General features: G+C 36.1%; 1 long non-coding RNA gene across 2 annotated transcripts in view; it reads right to left on the reverse strand.

The window, feature by feature from the left end:
* Window positions 1-222: 222 nt before the first annotated feature.
* LOC119716614 (uncharacterized) overlaps window positions 223-13,957 on the reverse strand; it is a 130,477-nt gene continuing 116,742 nt past the window's right edge. Inside the window, exons 2-3 of one of the 2 annotated variants that reach the window (XR_005264942.2) lie at window positions 1,523-1,672; window positions 223-1,386 (exon numbers count right to left, since the gene is read on the reverse strand). This is a non-coding gene — a long non-coding RNA (uncharacterized lncRNA). The remainder of the gene's footprint in view (window positions 1,387-1,522; window positions 1,673-13,957) is intronic. The other variant, XR_011808542.1, reaches the window with a different exon arrangement.

Below are 13,957 nucleotides of genomic sequence, written 5' to 3' on the forward strand. Positions count from 1 at the left end.
GGTGAATGTCTGAACGGACCCCCAGGTGGTTAATACGTTTTTGGTGAATGTCTGAGTGGACCCCCAGGCGGTTATTACGTTTTTGGTGATTGTCCGAACGGACCCCCAGTTTTGGTGAATGTCCGACTGGTTCAGTACTCTGAATCCAAACGGGCCCGTGATGGTTAATCAGCTACACCCCTTTAACGCGACATAAGGAAAGCTGTTATTTGAGTCATTTTTGAGGCACAGGCTATTTCCTGGCATAAGCCCATTCTGATCCATGTAATTAGAGATTGCTTTTCCTGAGAACAGTCTCATGTGGTCAGAAACCAAATGATCCATCGCAAAATAGTGGAGTAGCCCTGTTGAATTGAGAGCTTCTATTTACATTGAGTTGACTAACACTGTAGGAGAGGAGTAGTAACCCTGTCTTGGGATTGTTGTTCTATGGGAAATATAAATGCCTGGAGTTTGCCAGCAGTCTCATTATGACTCTTCAAGGTAGAAATAAATTCAATTTATACTATTGAAATGCAATGATCAAGAAAATGATCATATTTAGAAAGTGAATTGTAGGGAATAAATATTATGCCTAAAACCAACATTTTCTATCTTCAGTATGAAAACTCCAATGACATTTCACTCTGATTTGGCTTTGCAGTGGTATCTGTATTTCCTCCATTTAGTAAGCTTTTTGAGAGGTGTATAAGATGCTGCCACGAACTACTCAAATAGTAAAGGTATTGCACCAAACTCTGTGATGTTCAGACAGTGGAAGAAAATAAAACCCATCTTAAAACAGGACTTCTGCCAAATAAATGTTTCTTTCTTTTCAGATCCTCTGAAGTGTAAATAAACCTGTTTATAGAATTTGAATGCATATATTGCTCACTGTAAGATAAACAAAGATTTGCATCGGTTTATGAGCCTAGGTATATAAAAATTTTATGACATAAAACTTCATAACTATTCCTTGTAATAACTTAGAAACAAAAACAATGACTAGTGTGTGATTAGTTCTTGATAATGAGTAGAGAAGATAGCATATAAACATACTAAGTTAATAACATTGTGGGATACAGTTTGCTGAAATATAGGGATACTAAAAACAAGCAAACAATAAAACAGCTGAATTAAATGAGAAGGCAAGAAGAGTTTGGCCAAAAACAGAAAAAAAAAAAAAAAAATTAGAGTAAAGGAACAAACAAACAAAGAAACAAAAAACATAGCTCAAAAAATCCAGAGAGATGAAGGTAGATTTTTTCTCTCCATCACCAAAGCTTTTTTCACTGAATGTCAGTTTTTCCTGATGTGATTTTCTTATGCAACTTTAATGCTTATTTCTTGTCCAAATTGAGTTTCCAAGTCAAGGCTCCTTTGATGAGAAAAAATTCTTGTATAAACCTTCAGATAAACAAATCAGAAATATGTTATTTCAAATACATAAGTAAAATTTCTGATTGTTAACAGAGTCTACAAGCAAAAGTTAGCAGATATGCTAGGTATCTGGGACACAAATTTATGAAGATTATTTTCTTACTTTACTCATTCTGTGCTGGCAAGCCTTATGACTTCATTCTGTGTTTCATAACTGTTGTGAGTTTTCAAGAGCCCCAACCTTGAGAGTCATGCTGTCTGCAAATCCTCAGTTTTTCTTGAAGTATATTTTTACAACTTCTAGTCATCATAACTGAAAAAGAAAAAAAATATTAAAATCTTTGAACTTAAAATTGAAAAAAACCTAAATGGTAAATGGAACGGTCTCAAAGTGCTTCTAATTTTATTTCATGAATTTATCATGATACTAAGACTTTGAAAAGATGGTAGTGGTGATATCAAAGATTTGCTTTATTGAAAGTGAAGATGGAGAGATACTAAGAGTTCGCATGACTTAGAGAAAGCTTAGCATAAATTTTCCGTGTACACATCAACTATGGAGCTTCAGGGTAGAGAAGTTTTTAAATTTCTTTTCAGATTTTTTTTTTGTCTACAAGGAGAGTAGGAGAATTACTTGGCTTATAGTACCGATTTTCGTACTAGTACTTTTGCTAGAAACAGGAGCTGAGAATGGGAAGGGCATCACTTCCACATCAGTCTGAGATAGATAGACAGAAAGATAAAGACTTTCTTTGGCAGTGTTTGTTTTCCTTTTTTATTCTACATCTCTATAAACTTTAGCTTGTCTTCTCTGTCTGTCACGATTTAGTCTGTATTGCCATTTGCTCCACATTCTCCTCTCCCCAGGGACTGTGCTTTAATTCAGTGATAGCAAGCAGTGTGTGTAGGCATCAAGACTTTTTGTCACTTTCTAAACTTCATCACAAAATTATTTTCTATTAGAAAAGCAAAGTGTCTGCTTTCCAAATAGTTGGAGTCAAACTCAGAACATTACTTGAGGCAGAAAGTGGATGTAAAATAGTACCTGCTCTTATGTCCTTGCAATGCTTAGGAGACAAAGTGGCACAAAAACAATGAATGCCCTACTTATTCATCTGTATCAGGAGTTTGGCTTAGATAACAGATAAATGCTCTGGTCTCAGTTTCAATTGAACATTGTCAAATTAACACAGGCCACTATATCAGTTGTCACCTTAGTCTTTGTTCCAACAAATGACAGTTATGAGCAGCTACTCATATTTTTTTTTCACACCCCAAGAGCATCTGATGACATGGTGTTCATACATAGTGAGATGCAATGTACCACTGGGAATAGTTTTATCTGTGCAAAACCTGTCACAGCCATGAGAAGTCATTACTGATGTGGCTACACAGTTGTATGAACACAATATGGGTGCCTTGGGAGCTGAGCACAGCTTGCGATAAACCCAAGTGAGAAAAAAGATACAGTTCTGTTTTCTCATTGTGACACATCACTTGCAAGAATATGTTTAGGGTGGAGCAGAAAATGGAAGTCCTGACCACTTTGGTCATTAAAGAAGCTGTGACACTTTATAAAGTGACTTACAAAGAATAGGAATTTGAGGCCTTGTGTTCTGAGAAAATCCATTTGGAAAAATTTTATTCTCCCTAGCAAAATTACTCCTGTAGTTTCAATTGCCCATAACATTCTGCTTTATTACTACTCTTGATTATTCTCTATTGCTCATGAACACTGCTAACTTACCTACTTTCAGAAGTAGATGTGTTTCACTGGTGGGTGAAATGCTTGCCATATATATTAAGGGATATTATATCTTTCTTCAATAGATTAAAGATTCAATTAAACACAGTATTTTCTCCCTGTGGAGATACTAACAAACCATAATTAAGTTACCTTTCACTCTCTCTCTCTCTGTATATATGCAAAAATGACTCCTTTATGTATCTTGGTAAGGCATTTTCTTTAGTTCTTGAATAATTCTAACAGCTCTTTTCTGTATGCTTTCAGAAGTTTTAGTATTGTTTTTCTTTAAAAAAAAAAATACAATGAAGCCATGTACATATTTTTGAAGTCAATTTCAGCAGTTGCAACAGAACTATACGTATAGATTTCTTGAGTGAGTCCCAGCAGCACATCACACAGAAATGAAATCATTCCTCAAATCCCAGTCTGAACATTAACTTTTTCTGCCCATGTTGCATGCAGGTTCATGCTCTGCTACTAATCTGTAGTTGCTCAAACTATTTTAGAAACCTTATCTTCCAGGTGACAGTGTCTTACTCTGTACAGATGGCCAATATTCCTAGTTCAGTATATACCTTGTAGTCACCTGCCATGTTTGTCTGGTAACAAAGACACGTTGACTATAATTAACAATAATGCAATAGTCAGTAAAACAGTAATATTTTTCAAAGTATATCATCCAAAGAATCTTAGTTACAACAAATATCACAACACTTGGTATCAGTTGTATGTTCTCAAACACCAAATAGCTATTACCAGAAAATGTGGACTGAGCATAAAGGTAAATCTATCCTTGAGAAAACTTCAGCTCTGACAGGATGAAATGAGATTAAAGATAGACAGAAGGAGCTAGATTGACAAGACTGAATTAAGCTCTTTACTTCAAACACCAAAGGCTTTCTAAAATTTAGGTGCCAGTAGCATTTATAAGACCTTACTCAGCCAGTGCCTAAGCCTGTAAAAGTCTGTAGCTGCTAGAAAGCTGATCCCCAAAGGGATTTAGCCTGCCAGCTTTTAATTAATTGTCAGTCCCTAACTGAGAGTAATAGAAATGGTGAGTGCTTCAGATTCAGGACCTTAGAAACCTTTGTGAGCCTCAGTCCAAATGCTTAGATTTCATTGGCTATATCCAGACATCACTAAATAAACTGGGAAACTGGGACACTGGTTAGTATCTCAGGGTCTCTCAGTCCTGTATATAAGCCAAATGCACAAGTAGGACATTTTTTAGTGTACATGTATTTCATTTGAAACTCCCAGCAAGTGCCCTAGTCATACCAAAGCAGGAAGAAGAAAATAGTGATGCCTTCAGTGCAGCAATGCAGAAAGGACAAATTTTAATACCTTTGACTTAGAAGTGTTCTGTTTTTTCCAAAATTTTAAGTGGAGGTTGCAGTGTTGCTTCAAACTTGAGTCTCCCAAAGGAGTGCTGAAATACAGGCTATAAGGTTGTTCTCAGCTTCACTATGCTTTCACCAGAATTTATTTTTGCATATTAAAAACACCTCAGCAGGCATGAATAAAGACTTCCTCTCTTGAAAAGCAAGAGGCCTTTCCATGGATACCAGTACTTTGTACATTTGCACAGGTCAAGATTAAAATTAGATTAGATTACGCAATTTAAACTGATCTGCTCATGTGTCAGTATTCCAACAGTTGAACATTTTCTGAAGGGAGAAGCATTGCCACAGTTTCTTTATATTATTATTATTATTATTATTATTATTATTAATAATAATAATAATAATTATTATTATTATTATATATATAAATATATTATATTTATATATTATTATATAATATATTATATATAATATATAAATAATAATAATAATTATTATTATTATTATTAATAATAATAATAATAATAATAATAATAATAATAATAATAGTAATGAGTATGTAGGATGATCAGCTCTAGGAAAGGGTTTCCAGCTGCAGATCCCAAGCAGAGGGAAGCACATCCTTCTCTTCTGGAACTAAGCATTAACTCATCCACTCCTTGACATTTCCTGCAGATGGGTTTAAGCAGCTCCTTTCTGGAAAGTGGGTTCCTTTTTTAGTTCATCCCTTTTATGGGGCAATTCGATTTCCTAATTTGTGGGTGTGTTTTTAGTCACTTGCAAGGTGTTATGCTTAGCCATATTTCTATTTATTCCCTTATAAAGCTAATCTTAGACACAACAGCAAATCATCAGTCCTGGAAAAAAAATATAGCAGGAAGGGAACTAACTAAGCTCTTTGTAAGACTTTCAGTCACTTCGCTGACATGGAAGTGAATATTGACAATTTTCAACAGTAATAGATCTGGTGTATAGTCTATCTCAACCTCTCACTTTTTACATTTTTACATACAAAGGAGTGCATTCAAGCAAAGCACAGCTCTGAATCTCCAAGTCTCCATTTGTTTCCAGAAATCAGACTGAGAAAAACTGTAGAATACAGACGAGTGGTAGTAATGACAATAACATGACCATTGACACTGTTCATTTTTGTTGTGAAATAACAAATGATTGTTCTTGCTGATTTTGTTGTGTTTGTTTTCATTGCTAGCAATGTCTTTATTAAGTGCTCTGTTGTAGTGTCTTGTACTTCCCAGCCAGGAGTTGGGGACTCATTCTGATAGGTGCTGTATACATGCGTCATAAAGAAAACATGCTTTAAGCAGGTTGTGATCCTTGATTAAAATAAAAATGGGATAACCAGTGTACACAACAACAAACGTGAGCAATCCCAAACTGACAATGAGGCAGTTCTGATTAATGTAATAAGCAGAATTCACAGCATACAGCATGTCTGTCTACTGTTAACTGATTCACTAGTATTGTAACACTGGTAGGTTTTAAGTAGCTATTAAATGGAGGATATTGTGGCCATGTAGAAAGAGAATATTTCTCTCTTTTCACCCCAGAGACCATTATCTCAAGTACAATGAGTTGTAACTGTGACATGGTCAAACCTTGCTCACAGTAACACATTCAGCTTGAAAATATCCTAGACTCTTGTGGTTCTATGAATAGCAAGGGCTGGTAATCGTCAGTTATATCAACTTGACCTGTCTCATCCTCTTTGTCTTCTTCTAGTATGTGCATGTATACACAAGTTCATGGAAATTCTGCATCAATAAAATCTTTGAGTATTGAGAAAAATCTATGGACAAGTTCCTCTAAGGATAAGGTAATGCTGGTGAAAATCAAGAATGGCTCAGATAAAGTTCAAGTAAAACTTCATGACAGTTTACAAGAAACTTTCCATTACAGGCAGGATGTAGTCATACTTTCCTATAAACAGCCTAGGGCACAAGATTTTCCTTTACCATAAAATACCCAGTTCTGCTGCTTATTCTTTTAAACAGAAGTAAATTCTGTTTCTTGTCCCTTTTCTTTCTGCCACATTGAGATTATCCTGCTCCGTTCCCTCTCTTGGGAGAAGAGCTTTGCCTGCATCTCAAGTGAAGAGGCACAGACATGTGGCTTCCATTCTGCTCAGAAAATGAACACCCTATTTAGGGAAAACAACAACAACAACAACAACAACAACAAAACATCTCTACATTTTTCATAAAATAAAATGTTTATATATATATATATTGAATTATATGATATATATATATAAATATATATATATTATATAATTCTCTTTCTCTTTCTCTCTCTCTCTCTCTCTCATTCTCTCTCTCTCTCTCGTTCTCTCTCTCGTTCTCTCTTTCTCTCTCTCTTTCTTCTCCCTCCCCATTCCGCCATTCCCCTGGTTGTATAATCTAGAGTACTTTTTTCATATCCCTTCATTTCTATTGTACATCTAGAGTAAACCAAACTCTTAGCTGTGAGAGCTGAGTCATGAGCGGTGCATCATCCCAGTAACAAACAGTCCCCAAAGACTCTGATACACAGATTCTCTGACATTCTCCATTTCTCCACTGCATGGAAATAATCTTCACAAGCTTCCCAGAAGAGTCATCTCTGATTACTATTGTAAGAGAGGTTATGCACGTGGGTTTACATATTTCTTAAGTTTTTGCACTTCTCTCAAGGAAGAGTGTAATGAAGTTGTACCCAAATCCTACTTAGGTCACGTTAAGCTTATACAGGGACATAAGACATGTAGGCACAAGTCTGATATAGTGTACAAATCAATGCAATTTTTGGAAAAAGAGTGCAATTTTTGACAGGTTTATTTCCCAGATCCATTCCAAACTTTTTGCAGACTTTGTCAAGGTAGGCTTCTAAAAATATTCTTTTCACAGGAGAGTAAAACATCCAGATTTTTTCCATGGGAAAATAATTAACATCCGATAAGTTTGGGTAAGACATGTGTATATTTATTTCTGATTGACAACATACCCCCCCCCCCCCCAAACAAAACAAAACAAAACAAAAAACATAAATAGCTACAAGTTTATTAGATTGGTGCATATCCCTTTGAGGAAGTGCTTTTCCTGGCTATGGCAGGAGGTTAGTTACACATGTAGATAAATCAATGTCATAATTGATTTGGCAAATCTCATTTACCAGCCAGTCAACACTTTGTAGTGTTGTGTACCAACTTTTGAGAAAATCTCTAACTTCGAAACGTGAAATGTTTCCATCAAAATACCACCGAGATGCTTGTTTTTATAACATACTGTGGCTGTTTCAAAATTAGCTTGATTGTCCTTAGGAAATATATTCTAAAATTGTATCTAAAAGAAGATAAACTAGAAGTGTATTTGTTCATCTATTATACATATAGACCTTCCATATTGACCTTCCATATTCCACTTTATATGCACATAAACACAGAAGATGGCTATGTTAAATTTTTGTATTATTTTGTGATGTACTAGTGGCCTGTTCATGTAATTTGGAAATGTCTCAACCCCAGGTGTAAGCCTGAAGGCGAGATCCAATTGTGACATCTGTTGGGGAACAGAGAGAGGGGCAGTATTATAGGACCCGAGAACTTCAGATAGACAGACATCCCTCTGAGGGAAGGGATGTGCTGCCAGCATGCATTGACACACAAAGAGAGACAATCCCTGCAGCATCATTCATTATTTGCATGCACATGAGCTAACACTTTGGACCAATATGACTTAGAAAAGAAGCCTACACTGTTAAGTTGGGTTCAACACCTCATTTGTATTCCTGACTGGCAATGGATCGACAATAAACTTATGTACAGTATTCTTAGGACAGGAGGTCTGCCAATTTTCTGATGTGGGAGTCCTAAGCAAAAGCTGACTCACTGAAGAGCTTATTGAGACGGGTAGCCAGAAAAGTTGAAAGAGGACAAGAAGCATGCCTCCATATGGCTCAGAACAGCAATCAAGAATAAGGGGCAAATCCAACAGCTGTTGAGGCTGAAGTTCCCCAGAACAGCAGCCTCAGACAGGAAGTCTGGTGCTCCTTACTCACCAGTGCTTCAGATCATGCTGCTAATAGAGTCCCAAGAAACTATACATCACTTAGGAAAAACAGCAAATGACTGTGCCAAACAGTTGGATTTCTCTGAGGCTGGGCAACAAACTGTGAGTGGTGAATAGCCCAGGAAGGAGAAGGGCATTCTGCCAACATACTGACAGCTGTAGGAAGAGGACAGGCTGACAATGAACAAAGCCCAGGAGTGAAAATGTTCCTTTCTCTCGGTTATTTTGGTTTTCCAAATTGCCTTGATGTTTCCCTTGCCCTCTACAAAACTGTGGTTGCTTCAGCTCCTTTAACTAAAGACATGGCCCCATGTGGAGAAGTCATGTTCATTTTGGAATGCCCAGGTGAGATGATGCATTTTCCCAGACTCCTGTGGGAGGTTCCCATTGGGGTCACTTAATTACTTTTTAGCAGGAGCAGGAGTTTGTTGACCATTGTCCTTTTCCATGCTTGACAAAAAGGTCATATGGTACACAAGTAATTTGGAATTCTTATGGAAAAGATATTGTTAATGTCTACCAACGTTCTGTATGACACAATATAGCACAATGTGTTCTGATGAATTTCAATATGCAGGACACCACTTTCTTTACATCCAAGCATTCAGATTCCGGGGAATGAAAAATGTGACTCTGAGAGATCAGCGGTAAGCTTGCAAAAATTAAAAGTGCAGATTTAATTTATTATTGATATTAAACCATAGTCATATAATAGCAGAGACAGGTTCACAAGAAGCAAATGAACATTAGCAACAATCAGTCAGCTGAGCTACAAGTGATGTACTGAGATCAAATGGCAGTGTTCGGTAAAGTTCTGCTCTATGCCAGGAAAAGTAGCAGCCCAATGTGTTGCATTTAAGAAATACATTTTTGTGTAGCACAGAATGACATTAAATTGCACCTGTCAGGATACTGAGATTCAGATATAACTTAAATCATGATTTCCAAATGGCCAAGCTCTGAGCTGCGAGGAACACCTGCCAACATAACTAATAGTGAGGATAAAAAGCCTGTGGTAGCAAGTCCCTTGAGAAGGAGATAATAATATATGTGCCCTGTTCAATAAGCTCTTAGCCTGAGGTATTTTCAGTATGCAAAGAAAAGAAAGCTTACTTTTAATTTTTTATGCTGTCCCCCTTTATCTTGATAGGTTTGTTCCGTTTTCCTCAAAGAGATTCTCGATTAGTTTAACAGAAGTTTTCTTTTCTAAAACCAAATCTGGTTCTCTGTAGAAGCCTTTGATGGGAGTTTCCATATAAAGAGAGATTAAAGACATGAGGGCTAATTAATATGGAAAGAATAAGCAAAGCACAAGAGAAGATATAAGAAAACTGACATGTATCATATCATATATGATGTATATATCATTATATCATATATGAAGTATATAATGTATACACACGTATAATGTATAGATAATGTATATATATGTGCATATACATATTATATATAATGTATAGTGTATGTAATGTATATATAATGTATAATTATATGTATAATATATACATAAATAAACAGACTCATGATAGTCTGTCCTAATTGGACATGTTTCCAAGATGGCAATCTTGTAAAGAGGAGGACCAACAGGAAAAGAATTTTTGGGTTATGACTTGCAGGACTACAAAGAGCAGCCAGATCCTCAGTCATTGTCATTCTTTGTATTCTGTATTCCAGATACTACCCGATATTGATGTATTTTCAGTAATAGAAAAAAATTGACTGCAACAGTGGGATCACAGCAAGCTCCATCTGGACTAGCAACGATTCACAGGATGTTGCTAATGGTTTCAATCAGAGGAGTCATCTCTAAGTTTTAGTTAAGCCTGGTCACTTTGGGTATAACTGAAGGGTTTACGCCACTGCCATGCAATGAACAGAGAGATTAACATCCATCATGATTTTGTGGTTTAACACAGCCAGCAGTTGTGGTTGTGTACCACACAACTCTCCCTCTCCCCATGTGGGATAAGGAAGAGAAAGGTAAACGTGTGAGAATTCTGTATCTCCCGTATGTATACAGGTGTTAATGTATACTGCTGTGTTCTTATAACAAATTTACTTCTCCAGAACAAAAGTTAGAGAAGTAATAGTAGTACCTTTAATTTTGAAATATATTTGTGAAGAATGTTATGAATGTTACTAAAATAAATGCTTATTCTGTAATTTAGGAGCTGCCTTTGGCTACATATCTGAAAGATCTCAGATAGAAACAAGAGGATCATAATGCCTACTCAAGTATTATAATTTGTTTCATGTAATCATATCTTACTAATCATAAGAAGCTCTGATTAGAGATTTTTATTTATTTATTTTTGTCCAATACTCCTGTTAAAACATGGTTTCAGAATCTTATTCTTCTGTGTTTCAAAATATCCTAAGTTGTAGGCTAAACTGAGTCACAACTAGGTTTTATCCATTTGTACTTGTGCAAGCATTGCTCTTTAACATAAAATGTTATTTTGCAAATTTTAAGCAATTCCTTCTTTTGTCTGAACTCTCTGCTGCTTATTCCCCTAATGTATTTATAACAATAATATTCTCAGCCAGCCTTGGTTTTGTTGCCTTTTCTTCTCCTAGGCAGAAGAAGCTTTTTTTTTTTTTTTTTTTTTTTTCCATGTTTAATAAATTCTACATCATCTTGGTCATTTTAATGGACTTTTTCACATCTCATTTGAATCACCTGCACTGAGCCTTAGTGACTACATGCAAGATTTCATAGTAAGTCTCACCAGTACTAATAGCATTAATACTTCTATACCTGACTGCAGTTTGTGTCAGCAGACAAGGGGCTCAGGGAGGTGTTTTGAACATTATTACTGTGAGAAAGACACAGGTTATCCAAGTATATGGCTTTAATCCCATTCAAAAACAAAAATACTGCAATTATTCAAATAGTTTCTGTTAGCTGTATATTTTATAAATTTCCATGCATTTGGACTGGAAACTTTAGATTTTTAAACTGTTTTCGTAACTACATATACACAAATGAGTTTTGTGGGTAAGCCTAGACTTATCAGACAGACAAGGCTGTTGTCCCATGCATTCACTGCCTCAGAACATGACTTTCCTTTGTGTTTTTGTGTTTTTCTTACCTTCTCTCAATGATCAATGAAGTCAGTCTTCCAAGTCTTCCACTGTCTGACAAGTACACTTTCACTGTGTTTGATTTTCCTTTTCCTGCCTTTTTCTACCCCCTGATCCAAGAAGTCCTGAAGCTAGACATACCAGATCTTATATGCAGCAGGTTGCTGATTTCTTGTGAGAAGTATGGTTAATAAACCCACCTATTACGTAGAGCACATCCATATTGTGGAGGAAGTCTGTAGTATAATTGTTCTGATCCATCCATGTATAGGTGTCTTGCTGTATCCCTGGTAGGTGGCATAGTGTTATTTATAGGGGCCTGTTCCACTGAGCATTGACTGTTTGGCACATGGGGATGAGTGTAACACAAGAGAGACTTGTCCATCTACATAGTGATGGGTATAGCACATATATAGATTATAGGTATAATATATATTACCAGAACACCACAGATCGTACATGGCGTATATAAATCAATGTACAGTTATGCATGGATAATATGCCTGGGGAGAGGGGAATGGGGTTAGTTATCATTCTATGCTAGGAAAAATGAACTAAAATAAAAATAGATTGTTCCTGTAGCTGAGAACAGCAATGTCTTTTCAAGCCATAGTCCTTGGAGAATAACCAAGCAGGAATTAATTAACAATTATTTTGTATTTTTTTCTAGGTCTTTGTTTTGTACTGGGGTAGCATAGAACCCTTCTCCTTATTATGGGGTGGTGAGTTCAGTGTTGGCATCTTCTGCTGGATGTAGGTCATTGCTGAATTTAGGGATTTATTTTGTGTCCTTGGAATTGTTTATAGTTTATTTAGGGGTATGTTAGTGGTTTTTGTTTACACAGTGTCTTTAGTGGCTGAGCTGTTTCCTGTGGGTTGTGGGGATTTTTGAAGGGTATGGGATTAGAAAAGAGAGGTCTGCCAGGCAGGCAATGTGCCCAGTAGCAGGGATAGGGAAAAAAGAAGAGAACTTAGGTGAGGAAAGCTGAGAAATACAAGAACTGAAATTACTATTGAGCTTAATAATGCATTTTCACTGTTTGCAACATGGCATAGATCTGTTTTGTCGCTGTAGATCAGCACTCTATATTTTTTTTCTGTCCTTTTCTCATTGCATAGAGCATCTTCTCTCAAGCTTTAATTTCTGTGGCACAACTGTACTTAAAACAATCTCTTGTTGCCAGATGATCCATCCCAGATCATTCTTCTGGCTTTTTCTTTCATTTGTGCCTTTTCTCCTTGTTCCTGTCCATTGACTGTGTAGTGCAAGCTGTTTGTTCACAGAGTGTAAGCTCTTTTCAGCAGGAATGCTAAACTTGTCTGAGCTCTGTAAAAAGTATGGTTGCCAGAATCTTGCTAACTTAGCTGTAGTTACATTATATAGTGGATAAATGATTTTCCAATCCCTTTTCTCCCATGTTAAAAATCACTGTAACTACATATAGGAGAATAGCATATTTGTGTACTGCTTTTCGATGCTAGCTGAATCCCCTAGATCCATGGAAGCAAAATCAAATTCAGGTATTTAATGCTTTCCTTATGATCATCACTGCTCTAGAATTGCTTTGCATGCTAAAAGCCAAAATTTCTCTAGGGGGTACCACTCTAATAGTTTGCTTCCTCCTTTTCTGCCCTCTCCAGGTATCCCTTCACAGTCACAATGAAACACTAGGAATAATTTTCCTAGGAGACTTACAAAGCACTGCCAGTAATTAAATGTGAGGCCCGGAGAGAAAGAAAGAGTTGTGAACAACACTTGCGTCTTTAATTGATCCTGGAGAGGAGCTTTTATTAATTAATTAATTAATTAATTTATTTATTTATTTATTTATTTTTAATTTTCTCCCCAAAATTTCTGGGAGTATATTAGTTTCTTTTCTTGATATTTTACAGAATTATGTAATTGATTCATTTTTAAATAGGATTTTTATTATACTTTTCCTTTTCTTTTCCTTTTCTTTTCCTTTTCTTTGCCTCTTCTCTTCTCTTCTCTTCTCTTCTCTTCTCTTCTCTTCTCTTCTCTTCTCTTCTCTTCTCTTCTCTTCTCTTCTCTTCTCTTCTCTTCTCTTCTCTTCTCTTCTCTTCTCTTCTCTTCTCTTCTCTTCTCTTCTCTTCTCTTCTCTTCTCTTCTCTTCTCTTCTCTTCTCTTCTCTTCTCTTCTCTTCTCTTCTCTTCTCTTCTCTTCTCTTCTCTTCTCTTCTCTTCTCTTCTCTTCCTCTCTTTTCTCTTTTTTTTAGTAGGTTAATAGCATTTCTCTAATTCACAACTCCTTTCTTTCTTATTCTAGACATACTCTTAAATTCATTTTTTTCATGGAGCATTCTGAGATATTCCAGACCCCTAGTTATAAAGGAAATGCA

The sequence above is a fragment of the Anas platyrhynchos genome, chromosome 3 (assembly GCF_047663525.1).
Source record: "Anas platyrhynchos isolate ZD024472 breed Pekin duck chromosome 3, IASCAAS_PekinDuck_T2T, whole genome shotgun sequence".
NCBI classification, from domain to species: domain Eukaryota; kingdom Metazoa; phylum Chordata; class Aves; order Anseriformes; family Anatidae; genus Anas; species Anas platyrhynchos.